The following is a 12,991-nucleotide window of genomic DNA, read 5'->3' as shown; positions in this document are numbered from 1 at the left end:
TTGTAGGCCCCCCGCAGGTCCAGTTTAGAATTTTTTTTCGCCCCCCCGTATGCGATCAAACAGTTCAGAAATCAAAGTCAGAGGGTACCTGTTCTTCACCGTTATCTGGTTTAGACCTCGGTAGTCAATGCAAGGTCGTACCGATTCATCTTTTTTTTTAACAAAGAAGGACCCCTCTCCAAGTTCTCCTTAATGTAGGCTGACATGGACTGGGTCTCTGGCAAGGAGAGAGGGTACACTCTGCCTTGAGGAGGAGACAATTTGGGAACCAGGTCGATCGGACAGTCATATGCCCGATGTAGCGGCAAGGTCTCAGCCTCCTTTTTGTTGAAGACATCGGAGAACATGGAGAAACAAGAAGGCAACCCTGTCAAAGACTGAAGAGGGGCAGGCTGTGGTGACTGGATATGGCCCAGACAGCAGTCAAGACACTTCGGACCCCACTGGAGGACCTCTCCAGAGTTCCAATCCAGGACGGGGGCGTACAGACGGAGCCAAGGCAAGCCCAGCAGCACGGGGTTGACGGCCTTGGACAGGACGAACAGGGAGATGAGTTCAGCATGAAGGGCTCCTACTTGTAGTCTCAACGGCTTGGTTACGGACACAACTGGGTCAGGCAATGGCAGTCCATCCACCGAGGCAACAATCAACGGCCTTTCAAGCGGGATAGTAGGCAACAGAAGGAGATCCACAAGGTCCTGGCAGATGAAGTTGGCTGCAGAGCCGGAGTCCAGATAGGCAAAGACCGGATGGGACCTCTCGCCAGCAATGATGGTTACGGGAATTAATAGTTTGGAAGAGAGTTCTTGATTCAATGTGTTGACGCCCAGGGTTGTCTCTCCAACCAAACCTAGGCGCTGGGGTTTTTTTGGCTTGTGAGGACACAAACGCAGAAAATGGCCAGCGAGGCCGCAATATAAGCAAAGTCCAGAGGTGCGCCTGCGCTGCTTCTCCTGGACCGATAATTTTAGTTGGTCTACTTGCATCGGGACCTCGGGCAAAGCAATAAAAGCAGGCAAGAGGGGTTGCTGAAAGTTGGACGCCAGTCTAGGGCGCCGACGCTCCTGACGAACCTCGTGATATCTCTCCCTCAGCCTTATGTCTACCCGAGTGGCAAGCAGAATCAAGTCGTCCAGGGCAGGAGGCAGGTCTCGAGCGGCCAGTTCATCCTTGATCTCGGACGACAGGCCAGGCCAATAGGATGCCACCAAGGCTTCATTGTTCCAGGATAGCTCTCCTGCCAGAGTCCGGAACTGGATCGTATACTCGCCCACAGAGGTGTCCTCTTGGCGAATGTTGAAGATGGCAGTGGCTGCCGATGAGACTCGCCCAGACTCCTCAAAAACAGTTCTAAATATTTGCACGAACCCCTGGAAATCTTGGGTCTCGGGTTCCTGACGTTCCCAGATAGGATTAGCCCATGCCAGGGCCTTGCCAGTCAGGAGGGATATGATGAATGCGATCTTGGCACCGTCCGACGGAAATGCTCGAGAGTGCAGGGTAAAATGAATGTGGCATTGGTTCAGAAACCCCCGACAAACACTGGCGTCTCCATCGAACTGAGAGGGCAATGGCAGCCAGAACCGAGTATCAAGACAGGAACTGCCAGGAGGAGCAATAGGAGGATCGGCTTGAAGGACTTGCATAGAGGCAGGAAGAGAAGCAACTAGCGTCCCTAGCTGCTGCGCCATAGAGTCCACTGCCACAAGGAGCTGATCCTGCCTAGTTCGGAGATCCAGCAGGTCCGCCTGCATGACTTGGGAGGGTGCCAAGCCCTTGAATTGACCAGCGGAGTCCATGGCCAGAGCGTACTGTCACGATGCGGGGTGTGAACCCACTGGGCCATACCGCGTAGCGGGATGGCAGATGGCCAAGCTGGTAAGTACAGAGTTCAAATAGTTCAGCGAGGGTACCTGAGGCAATCGTAGGCAGTAACGAGGCAGGCACATCCAGGACCAGGCGGCGGGAAGACGTCAGGAGAGGCGTAGCAAATCAAGCGAGACTGTAGCACAGCATGGAAACAGCACTAGATCTGGGTAGCACGGACACAGGATAGAGGATACAGGAACAAGGTACACTGGGAAACTGGAAGACACTGGGAGACCATAAGCACGACAAACTAAGGGTAACAAACAACGCTCTGGCAAGGGGCAAGAGGGCAGAACCCTTTTTATAGCCCAGGGCATCCTGGGCTAGATTTGTAGACTTCCTGCAAAATGCGTGCACTGGCCCTTTAAGACCGTACACGCGCGGGCGCGCCCGCTGGAGACACTCGAAGTCTGGAAGTGAGTGCCGACACCTCACAGTGGGACGACGCTGCAGGGAGGTAAGATGTCCATGGCCACGGCCGTCGAGGTTAACGGCAGAACGACGGACCGTGGCCATAGACGTTACAATACTCATAGACGGTACAATGTCTTGTACCATTTTTTATTTCAAAATTATGCAAAAACTCAGCATTTATTTTGATTTTTTCTGATGGATTTTTATATAGAGCCATAATTTTATCTACAAACATTAGTAGTAGCCCAAATTTCTGTAGTGTCAGTTTGATAAAAAGCCAGTCTACTCTATCGAAAGCCTTTTCGGCGTCGGCGGTGAGTAGAGCTAGAGGGATATTTTTATAATCTGTGCGACTTCAATTACATTCAGAATTCTGACTATTTATTTTGCTTCTCTACCTGGTGTCAAGCCTACTTGTTATAGGATAATTATGTTTGGTACGAAATTTGTAAATCAATTAGCTGTTGTTTTTGCAAATGGTTTGATGTCATTATTTATTAGAGAGATGGGTCTGTAATTTCCACAAATATTGTTGTCTTTCTCTTCTTTAGGCATCAAGGTGATGTGTGCAGTTAAGGACTCTTTACAGAAAAGGTTGTGTAAGTCTATTGTGTTGAAGTATTGTGTTAGGAAGGAAGATAGAGTTTCACTAAATATTTTATAGTATGACATACAAAACCCATCAGGTCCTGGGCTTTTGCCTTTTGGGCTAGTATTAATAGTGTTGTCTATTTCTTGTTTTGAGATGGGTACAGTTAGCGTTTGACTCTGAGCTTCTGAGATGTAAGGAAGTGTTATTTTGTCTAGTAGTTTATTAATCGCTTCGGTTTTTTTAGTCAATGTTTGGTCATTGAGAAGTTATATACCTCTGAGTAAAAGGAACAAAATTCCTTGGCTATTTCTTCAGTAGCGTAATGAAGTTTAGTTTGTTTTGAGTATAAAGGTGTTTGAGTGTTGTTTTTTAATTAGATTGGCTAATTTATTTTCACATTTATCTGCATTCACGTACATTTAAGATTTTGCAAAGTTAATTTTTTTTTCTGCATTATAGTTCAGTAAGTCTTTCAGTTCTGTTCTGAGTTTAACCTTTTCATGCCGACAATCTGTAGATTCACGTCCTATTCGCATATACCCCGTGCAGATAGGACGTGAATCTGCAGACCTCTGCTTTTGCCAGCATAGAGCTGGAGAGATCGCTCTGACACCGGTGGTGTCAGTGTCCGCGTCTCCCCAGCAACCTGTTCTCTGACAGCCGAACCGATTGGTTCAGCTACAGAGAATATTATCACCATTTTTAACTGTTTCCCGACCGCCCACAGTAAATTCATGTCGTCGCGTGCTGGGCTCTGTGCAGCTCCAATGTGAATTCACAGTGGGTGTTAAAAGCGCGATCCAGTGTCTCAGAGTAGTGCTGACACCCGGATCGCGCTGTTAACCCCTGCCTCTGGTCTGGGAGACATGATCGGGACCTGATTGGTTCTGGTCCCGATCATGTGATCGCAGGGAAAGTTTGTTGTAGCAACAAACTGGAAAGTTTGTTGCTACAACAAACTTTCCCGGGACCGATTGCGGGTGCTGTCATCGGTTGCATGGCAAAACCGGAGGCCATACAACGGCCTCCGGGTCTGCCATGCACGGAAGCCTATGACGACCAGCTAGGTTTCCTGTCAGCGTGACTCTCATCGTCACACTGAGAGTTTATAACACGTTACACTACCTAGGTAGTGTACTGTATTATAGCAGCTATCAGTGTTGCAGGTCTAAAAGTAAAAAACAAATGTAATAAAAATGTTTCAGAAAAGTGTAAAGACAAAAAATGATTTTTTTTCCTATAATAAGACTTTTATTATAGGAAAAAAAATGAAAATATTAAAGAAAGTACACATACTTGGTATCACCGCGTTCGTAACGACCCAAACGATAAAACTTTAATATTATTTTTCCCGCACGGTGAACACCGCAAAAAAAAAAAAAAAGCCAGCATCACTATTTTTTTGATCATCACCCCTCCCAAAATATAGAATAAAAAGTGATCAAAAAGTCGCATGTAACCCAAAACAGTACCAATAAAAACTACAACCCATCCCACAAAAAACAAGCCCTTACACAGCTTTTTTGACTGAAAAATAAAAAAGTTATGGCTCTCAGAATATGCTTACACAAAAAATAAATAATTTTATAGAAAAGTGATTTTATTGTGCAAATGCCACAAAACATAAGAAAACCTATATACATATGGTATCGCCATAATCGTATCGACCCGCAGAATCAAGTAAAATCTCATTTATGGCGCATGGTGAACACTGTAAAAAAAAAAAAAAAAAAAAAGGACGAAAAACTTCAAAATGTATGTTTTTTTGTTACTTTGCTTGCCAAAAAAAATCGAATAAAAAGTGATGTACCCTAAAATTGTACCAATGAAAACTACAGATTGTAACGGAACAAATAAGCCCTCTCACAGCTCCGGTGGAGAAAAAATAAAAAAGTTTCATTTTCACAGACAAACTCCAATAAATATAGCAAAAGAACTGTGGATCAAGATGCTAACTATACAGCTAGATAAATTCCTTGAGGTGTGTAGTTTCCAAAACCATGTCACTTTTGGGGCGCTTCCACTGTTTTGGCACCACAAGACCTCTTCAAACCTGACATGGTGCCTAAAATATATTCTTAAAAAAAAGGAGGTCCCAAAATACTCTAGGTGATCCTTTGCTTCTGAAACCGGTGCTTCAGTCCATTACCACACTAGAGCCACATGTGGGATATTTCTAAAAACTGCAGAATCTGGGCAATAAATATTGTGTTGCGTTTCTCTGATAAAACCTTCTGTGTTACAGATTTTTTTTATTACAAATGAATTTCGCCAAAAAAAATGAAATTTGTACATTTCACCTCTACATTGCTTTAATTCCTGTGAGACGCCTAAATGGTTAAAGCACTTTCTGAATGCTGTTTTGAATAATTTGAGGGGTGCAGTTTTTAAAATGGGGTGATTTATGGGGTCTATCTAGTACATAAGTGCCCTCAAAGCCACTTCAGAACTGAACGGGTCCTTGAAAAATAGCCTTTTGAAATTTTCTTGAAAATGTCATAAATTGCGGCTTAAGTTCTAAGCCTTGTAATGTCCTAGAAAAATTAAATAATGTTCAAAAAAAGATGCAAATATAAAGTAGACATATGGGGGATGTTAATTAGCAACAATTTTGTGTGGTATTACTATCTGTTTTACAAGTAGATACATTTATAATTAGAAAAATAATAATTTTTGCAAATTTTCTTTAAATTTTTGTGTTTTTCACAAATAAGCAATGAATTTATTGACCACATTTTTTCACTAACATAAAGTACAATATGTCACGAGAAAACAATCTCAGAATCGCTTGGATAGGCAAAAGCATTCCAGAGTTATTACCACATAAAATTACACAAGTCAGATTTGAAAAAATGGGGCTGGTCCTGAAGGCCTAAATGACCTTGGTCCTGAAAGGGTTAAATAGTTATTTTTCTGATTTTATACATAATGATTTCTTATATTTTAGTTCCAATATCTATCTTTAGTTGTTCTAAAAGTTCGTGATTTTTTTGTTTTCTTCTTTTTTTTTTCTGAGCCTAATTCAATTAGAAAACCTCCAATTACAGCTTTCTGCGGTTTCCAAGTGTTTGAATTACAGTTGTTATCAGGAATATTATCTAAGAGATATTCTTGTATATGTGAGAGCAAGTGGGCTTTGTCTTCTTGGTTAGTGAGTAAGCCAGGGGCGTAGCTAGGGGGGGGGCAGGTGGGGCATGTGCCCCGGGCGCAAGGGAAGGGGGGGCGCCGAAGAGCAGCTGATCGCTGCTGACAGGCGCCCCGTATGTCAGACACCTGCAACAGCTTAGGAAGAGCCAAGAAATTAGGGCGTTCTGACTGGGGTCTGTGACGGCCAGGGAATGGACCAGGCCAGTCACCTGACTTGTCACCTGACCTCACATCAGTGACATGATGTCAGATTACTCGGGTCAGGGGACAGATCCACTCCCGTGCTGCAGCCTTCCAGCTCTGAAGTTACACATGCCGAGAAGCAGAGAGGAAGCTCCGCCCACAGCCTGTCCTGACCTGTCAGCAAGGAGACATGGTGAGTGTCTGTGTGTATATGTGTGTGTAGTGTGAATACAGTGTGTGTCTCTGTGTTTGTATGTGTATATGTTACAGTGTGTGTGTGTGTGTGTGTGTGTGTGTGTGTGTGTGTGTGTCTCTGTCTGTCTGTGTCTCTGCATGTATTTGTCTCTTATATCTACTAAATTATCAGTACTCAGAGAGTTATCACTGTGTTATCTGTGGTGTTACATAGGACTGCAGGTAACATCTACTACATTATCTGTACTCAGAGAGTTATCACTGCGTTATCTGTGGTGTTGCATAGGACTGCAGGGGACACAACTACATTATCAGTACTCAGAGAGTTATCACTATGTGTTATCTGTGGTGTTACATAGGACTGCAGGCAACAGCTACTACATTATCTGTAATCCGAGAGTTATCACTATGTGTTATCTGTGGTGTTACATAGGACTGCAGGCAGCAGTTACTACATTATCTGTACTCAGAGTTATCACTGTGTTATCTGTGGTGTTACATAGGACTGCAGGTAACACTACTACATTACCTGTGCTGTGTACATATGTGCCTGTGTGCGTGTGTATATATATGGGTCTGTTTGTGAATGTGTCTTTGTGCTTCTATATTTGTGCCTTTTATGTATTTGTATATGTTCCTGTCTGTATATTTATCTGCCGGTGTGTGTGTGTGTGTGTGTGTGTGTGTGTGTGTGTGTGTGTATATGTGTCTGTACGTCTATATATTTACCTGTATGTATGTATTCCAGAATGTGTGTATGTATATTTGCCTGTATGTCTAAATATCCGTCTTTATGTATGTACAGTATATATGTTCTAGTGTGTCCATATATGTGGTTAAGTTTTGGTTTGTGTAGGAGGCGGCAATAGAGTGTCCCGCACAGGGCGCCATCCAAGCTAAGGCCGGCCCTGCCTGTCACCAACCCTAGTCAGAAGGAACTCCGCCGCTGCCTGCGCCGCATGACCTCCTCGGCTTCTCCGGTAAGTCACACCAGGCAGAACGGAGAGTGGTAGCAGTAGGCTACCGCTCACCGGTCTGTTCACAGTGTGGCGCTAAGTACAAGGGGTGGGAGTGTGGCGCTATTTAAAACGGGGGAATGTGGCGCTATTTACAAGGAAGGGGAGTGTGGCGTTATTTACAAAGGGGCAGCGAGCTGTGTGTGGCACTATCTACAAGGGGGGGGGAGTGTTCCGCTATCTACTAGGGGGGAAGCGAGCTGTGTGTGGCGCTATCTACAGGGGGCTGTGTGTGGCCTCTTTAATTTATTTTCTGTTAATTAATTTTTATGTTAATTACATTATAGAACTATATCGCTTGTAAAATGTAGAAATGCTTTTATACTCGCGTTACATTAAAAAAATTGTGAAAAAAAAATTACACCTCATTGATTGGTAGGGAAAGAAAACATGGCGAGGGGGAAGGAGAAGTCGGGAAATAAGTTGGGGGGGGGTTGCGCCAATCTGAATCTTTGCTACGGGAGCAAGAGAACTTAGCTACGCCTCTGGAGTAAGCTATCATTTAGCTTCCAGTTGACATAATTGATGCTCTGTTTTTTTGAGATTGAAAGTTTTAACATAAGTGGAGCATGGTCCGATTGTGTAATTGAACCATATTTCACCTGTGTTATAGCATTGATAAGGGGGATGAGAAATAAGCAAATAGTCTATTCTAGAATACTTTTTATGAACGGTTGAATAGAATGAATAATCTCTGGTAGAAGGGTATCGAGTTCTCCATACATCAACTAAATGAAACTCTGCAAAGAGTGTCTAATGAGGGTTGAAGTGCTGTATTAAAGTCACCACCTGCGATTAAATTGCCCTCATTGAATTTCTCAAGTTTTAGTAATATTTGCTTGAAATTTTTTCCTGATTAGTGTTGGGCGCAATTTGCAAACGTGAATATTCTACCAAAGATAATTCCCTTCAGAAAAAAAACTATCTATCTTCAATATCTATCACTACATCTTTGTAAGTGAAAGGAACCCTTTTGATGATAATAATGGCAACCCCTTTAGATCTTTTATGAGGTGTAGATGAATTATACCACTTTCTATAAGCCTTATTTGTTGTTAATATAGTGTAGTCTTTTTTTAAAATGGGTTTCCTGTAATAATGCAAAGTCTACTCGTTCCTTTTCTAAAAACTGCAGTATTTGAAGTCTCTTATTGAAAATATTGATGCCTTTGTCTTTTTCATCTTTTTAGTTTTCTTTGGGTTAGTTGTTTCCCAATTGTCATGTTTTAGAAGTTGTGGAAAGTTGAGTTGTTCTTTTGGACTGGTCCAATCTGGAATTTGTAGATTACATAAATCCAATTAGCTAAGGACAAAGTCCAGGTCATCTAGCGTTTTAACGGTCATTGTTTTGTTGTGTAAAGTTATTTCAAGTCCAAAGGGAAACATCCACCTGTAGGGGATACTTCTCCCTCTCTCTCAATGTTTTACTCAAAGTTTATAGTTGGCCTCTCAGTTCCAAAGTGAGTTTAGAGAGGTCTTGATAAATAAGAGTTTTGCTTTCATTTCTTCATATTCAATTCTCTTAGCGTATCTTGCTTTCAGTAGTATTTCTTCTTTCATTTAAAATTTTTGTGTGCAACATAGAATGTCTCTCGGTTTTTCTGGGCCGACAGATTTGGGCAAGAACAGTCTGTGTGCTCTTTTGAGACTTATATCATGGCTTTCTTCTTTCCCCAGAAGTTAGTTGAATATTTGAGTGAGTACATTAGGAATTTATTTATCAGGTATACCTCTTATTCTCAGGTTATTTATTCTAGATCTATTTTCAAGGTCATCTATATGTAGTCTTTGCAAAAACATTTTGTTTTGCTTGTCCATGAGTATCTCAGACATTCTTTCAACATTAGAGATAACTCGGGTGCAGATATACTCTAGGGATTGGATTCTGGTAAAGGCTTGTTTAACATCATTCCTCTTTTCTGATATTTCTTCTTTTACTGTCTGGGTAAATTCTTTAAATAAGCTCCAGATACAGGCCGTTGTAGGAAGAGCTTTAAAGAGGCTCTGTCACCACATTATAAGTGCCCTATCTCCTACATAATGAGATCTCGCGAGATCACGTGTGCTGTCATTCACAGAAACTTTACCGAAGTGTCAGGAGTGATGAATAGATATCGCGTCCTGGCTGGAGGTGATGTCTATCCACTCCCAAGACACTTCGGTAAAGTTAATATGGGAGTATGTGACTGCACAGCGTGATCTCGCAAGATCACGCTGTGTTGTGAGCACTGCTAAAAATGAATGGAGAGAAGTGTATGACGCTGATTGGTCACTGATTGGTTAGCGTCATACACTTCTCTCCACAATGCCCAGTTGGTAAAAAAGTAAAAACACGCCCAGTTCTCTATTAAGAAACAAATTAGCATAAATCTAAAATTGTGCATAACTTGCTCAAAATTTATTGTTTTTCAAAATAAAAAACACTGTTGTTATCTACATTACAGTGACAATCCCTTTATGTACGAGGTAGGGCACTTATAATGTGGTGACAGAGACTCTTTAATATAGTCCTTGAGATCAGAGGAATCTTGTATTGCTAGGTCTTCTTCTTCACTGTCTGACCAACATGAAGTTGCAAAATTATCCTTAGATTTATCTTTCTTAGGATCAACTCTTGAAATCGAGCTTTGATTTTCCCCATAGGCTGGTAATTTCCATTTCTTTACCTTTTTTTTCTTTACCTTTTTTTGTGGTTTTGCTGTTTTTGACTTGTTCATCGATTGAGTTTTTTTTGGGTTTGCCCATTATGATCCCTTTCTTATATAACTTGCTGGAAGAACTGTATTATGTAAATAGGACATTTAGGGTTCCCATATTAACCCCTTAAGGTTGCAGCCTAGTTTGGGCCTTAAGGCTCAGAGCCCATTTTTTAAATCGGACATATTTCACTTTATGTGGTAATAACGTCGGAATGCTTAAACCTATGCAAGCGATTCTGAGACTGTTTTCTCGTGAGACATTGGGCTTTATGTTAGTAGTAAAATTTGGTCGATATATTCAGTGTTCATTTGTGAAAAATTGCAAAATTTAGAGAAAAATTTGAAAAAATAGCATTTTTCTGAATTTAAATGCATCTGCTTGTAAAACAGATGGTTATACCACCCAAAATAGTTACTAGTTCACATTTCACATAAGTCTACTTTAGATTGGCATAGTTTTTTGAGCATTATTTAATTTTTCTTGGACGATACAAGGCTAAGAACATAAACTGCAATTTCTCATATTTTTAAGAAAATTTCAAAAGCCTTTTTTTTAAGGTACCTGTTCAGTTCTGAAGGGGCTTTGAGGGGCCTATGTATTAGAAACCCCCATAAAACAGCGCTATGTGCTCTTAGGAGTCCAGATTTTGCTGGATTGGTTTTCGGGTGCCATGTCGCATTTGCAGAGCCCCAGAGGTATCAAAGGAATGGAAACCCACCAGAAGTGACCCAATTTTGGAAACTACACCCCTCAAGGAATTCATTTATGGGTGTTGTGACCATTTAGACCCCACAGTTTTTTCACAGAACTTATTTGAATTGGGCTGTGAATTACAAAAAAAACAACTTTTTTCCAATAAGATGTAGTTTTGGCTCAAAATTTCTTATTTTCACAAGGAATAAAATACCCCATTGTGTTGCCCAATTTGTCCTGAGTGCGGCAATACCCTATTTGTGGTGATAAACTGCCGTTTTGGCCCATGGGAGGGCTCAGAAGGAAAGGACCACCATGTGGCCTACTGGGGATTTTCTGGTGCTAAGTCATGTGTGCAGAAGCCCTTGAGGTACCAGTACAGTTGAAACCCCTGAGAAGTGAACCCCATTTTAAAAACGACACCCCTTAAGGAATTCATCTAGAGGTGTAGTGAGCATTTTGACCCCACAGGTACTGTGTAAAAGATAATGCGCAACAGATGGTGCAGAGTGAGAGTTGCAATTTTTCTATATATATATGCCATGTCAGTGTCCGATATATTGTGCCCAGCATGTGCCACCGGAGACATACACCCCATAAACTGTAATGTGGGTTCTCCCGGGTATGGCAATACCCTACATGTGGCTGTTATTAGCTGCCTGGGCACACGGCAGGGCTCAGAAGGAAAGGACCACCATTTGGCCTACTGGAGATTTTCTGGTGCTAAGTCATGTACGCAGAAGCCCCTGAGGTAGGGCTCAGAGGGGAAATATGAGGAGGGGTAAGCTGCGCGGAGTGCATCAGGGTAAGTCAAACTGTGGTAAATTAAAAATAAAGGGATGGATGATAAATTTTAAAACACTTTCATACAGAGCTCTGGTTTTTCGGGACATGTGTCACATTGGTATATTTTGTCCTTCCTTATCCCCCTCTTATAGCAGACTTTGCAGCTCTTTTGACTTTTTCCCTTCTTGCCAGTTTGGGGAACTTCTTCTGGAAAGTGTTGCCCTGGTACGATGCGTGTGGCCTCGCTTCCAGAAGTACTGTAGGGCTTCAGGACTTGATCTGACAAGTCCACCCCTCCCATGTACCTACTGTAGTCCAGGATGCAGTCTGGTTTGGGGGTCTCTGTTCTGGTACCTCATACAGGTACATGGATACTGGTGGGACATCTCTCTTGTCTTGTACTTGACACACAATATATTGCTGCTGGATTGTGCCCAGCTCTCACCACTTCTTGTTTGCCCAAGCAGAGTCTTAGGGAGGCTTCTCAGATTTCTTCTAGCAGTGCCGCATGCCGCAGGACTTCTGGAAGCGAGGCAGTTGAAGAGTGGGACACTGGTATAAAAATTATCCAGGTAGAGGTGGTAACCCTGGTCCAGTAGTGGGTGCACAAAATCCCACACAATTTTTGTATTAACTCCCAGTAAAGGGGGGCATTCTGGGGGCTGAATACTGGTGTCCTTCCCTTCATATATCCTAAATTTGTAGGTTTACCCTGATACCCCCTCGCACAGCTTATACATCTTCACGCCATACTTTGCCCTCTTACTCGGCAGGTACTGGCGGAATTGAAGCCTCCCTTTAAAATGTACCAAGCACTCATCAATAGAAATACTATTCTCGGGGGTGTATGCTTGGGAAAACCGGACACTGAAACGGTCTACTAATAGGGGTCTCCATTTATACAAACGGTCAAAACTGGGGTCATCTCGGGGTGGGCACTGCTCATTATCCGTATAATGTATGAAGCGAAGTATTGCCTCATTTTTATTTATTTTTTAGGTTCCAGTTTAGTTCTGAAGTTGCTTTGAGGGGCCTATATATTAGAAACCCCTATCAAACACCCCATTTTAGAAACTAGACCCCTCAAAGTATTCACAACAGCATTTAGAAAATGTATTAACCCTTTAGGTGTTTCACAGGAATTTAGAGCAAAGTAGAGGTGAAATTTAATTAATTTAATTTATTAGGCACCATGTCCGGTTTGAAGAGGTCTTGTGGTGCCAAAACAGTGGGAAAACCCCCAAAAGTGACCCTATTTTGAAAACTAGACCCCTTGAGGAATTCATTGTAGTTTTCATGGGGTGCACGCGACTTTTTGATCAGTTTTTATTCTATTTTTAAGAGGCGTGGTGACTAAAAAACAGCAATTTTACTATTGTTTCTTATTCTATTTTTT

At 42.2% G+C, this 12,991-nt stretch overlaps 1 long non-coding RNA gene across 1 annotated transcript in view; it reads left to right on the top strand.

Moving 5' to 3' along the window:
• Positions 1 to 12,991, top strand: part of LOC142674972 (uncharacterized) — a 47,387-nt gene that overhangs the window by 23,023 nt on the left and 11,373 nt on the right. Inside the window, exon 2 of the long non-coding RNA XR_012852026.1 lies at positions 2,835 to 2,882. This is a non-coding gene — a long non-coding RNA (uncharacterized LOC142674972). The remainder of the gene's footprint in view (positions 1 to 2,834; positions 2,883 to 12,991) is intronic.

This window comes from Rhinoderma darwinii (assembly GCF_050947455.1).
Source record: "Rhinoderma darwinii isolate aRhiDar2 chromosome 2 unlocalized genomic scaffold, aRhiDar2.hap1 SUPER_2_unloc_25, whole genome shotgun sequence".
In the NCBI taxonomy this organism is placed as follows: Eukaryota; Metazoa; Chordata; class Amphibia; order Anura; family Rhinodermatidae; genus Rhinoderma; species Rhinoderma darwinii.
This window is presented reverse-complemented; position numbering and strand designations above follow the sequence as displayed.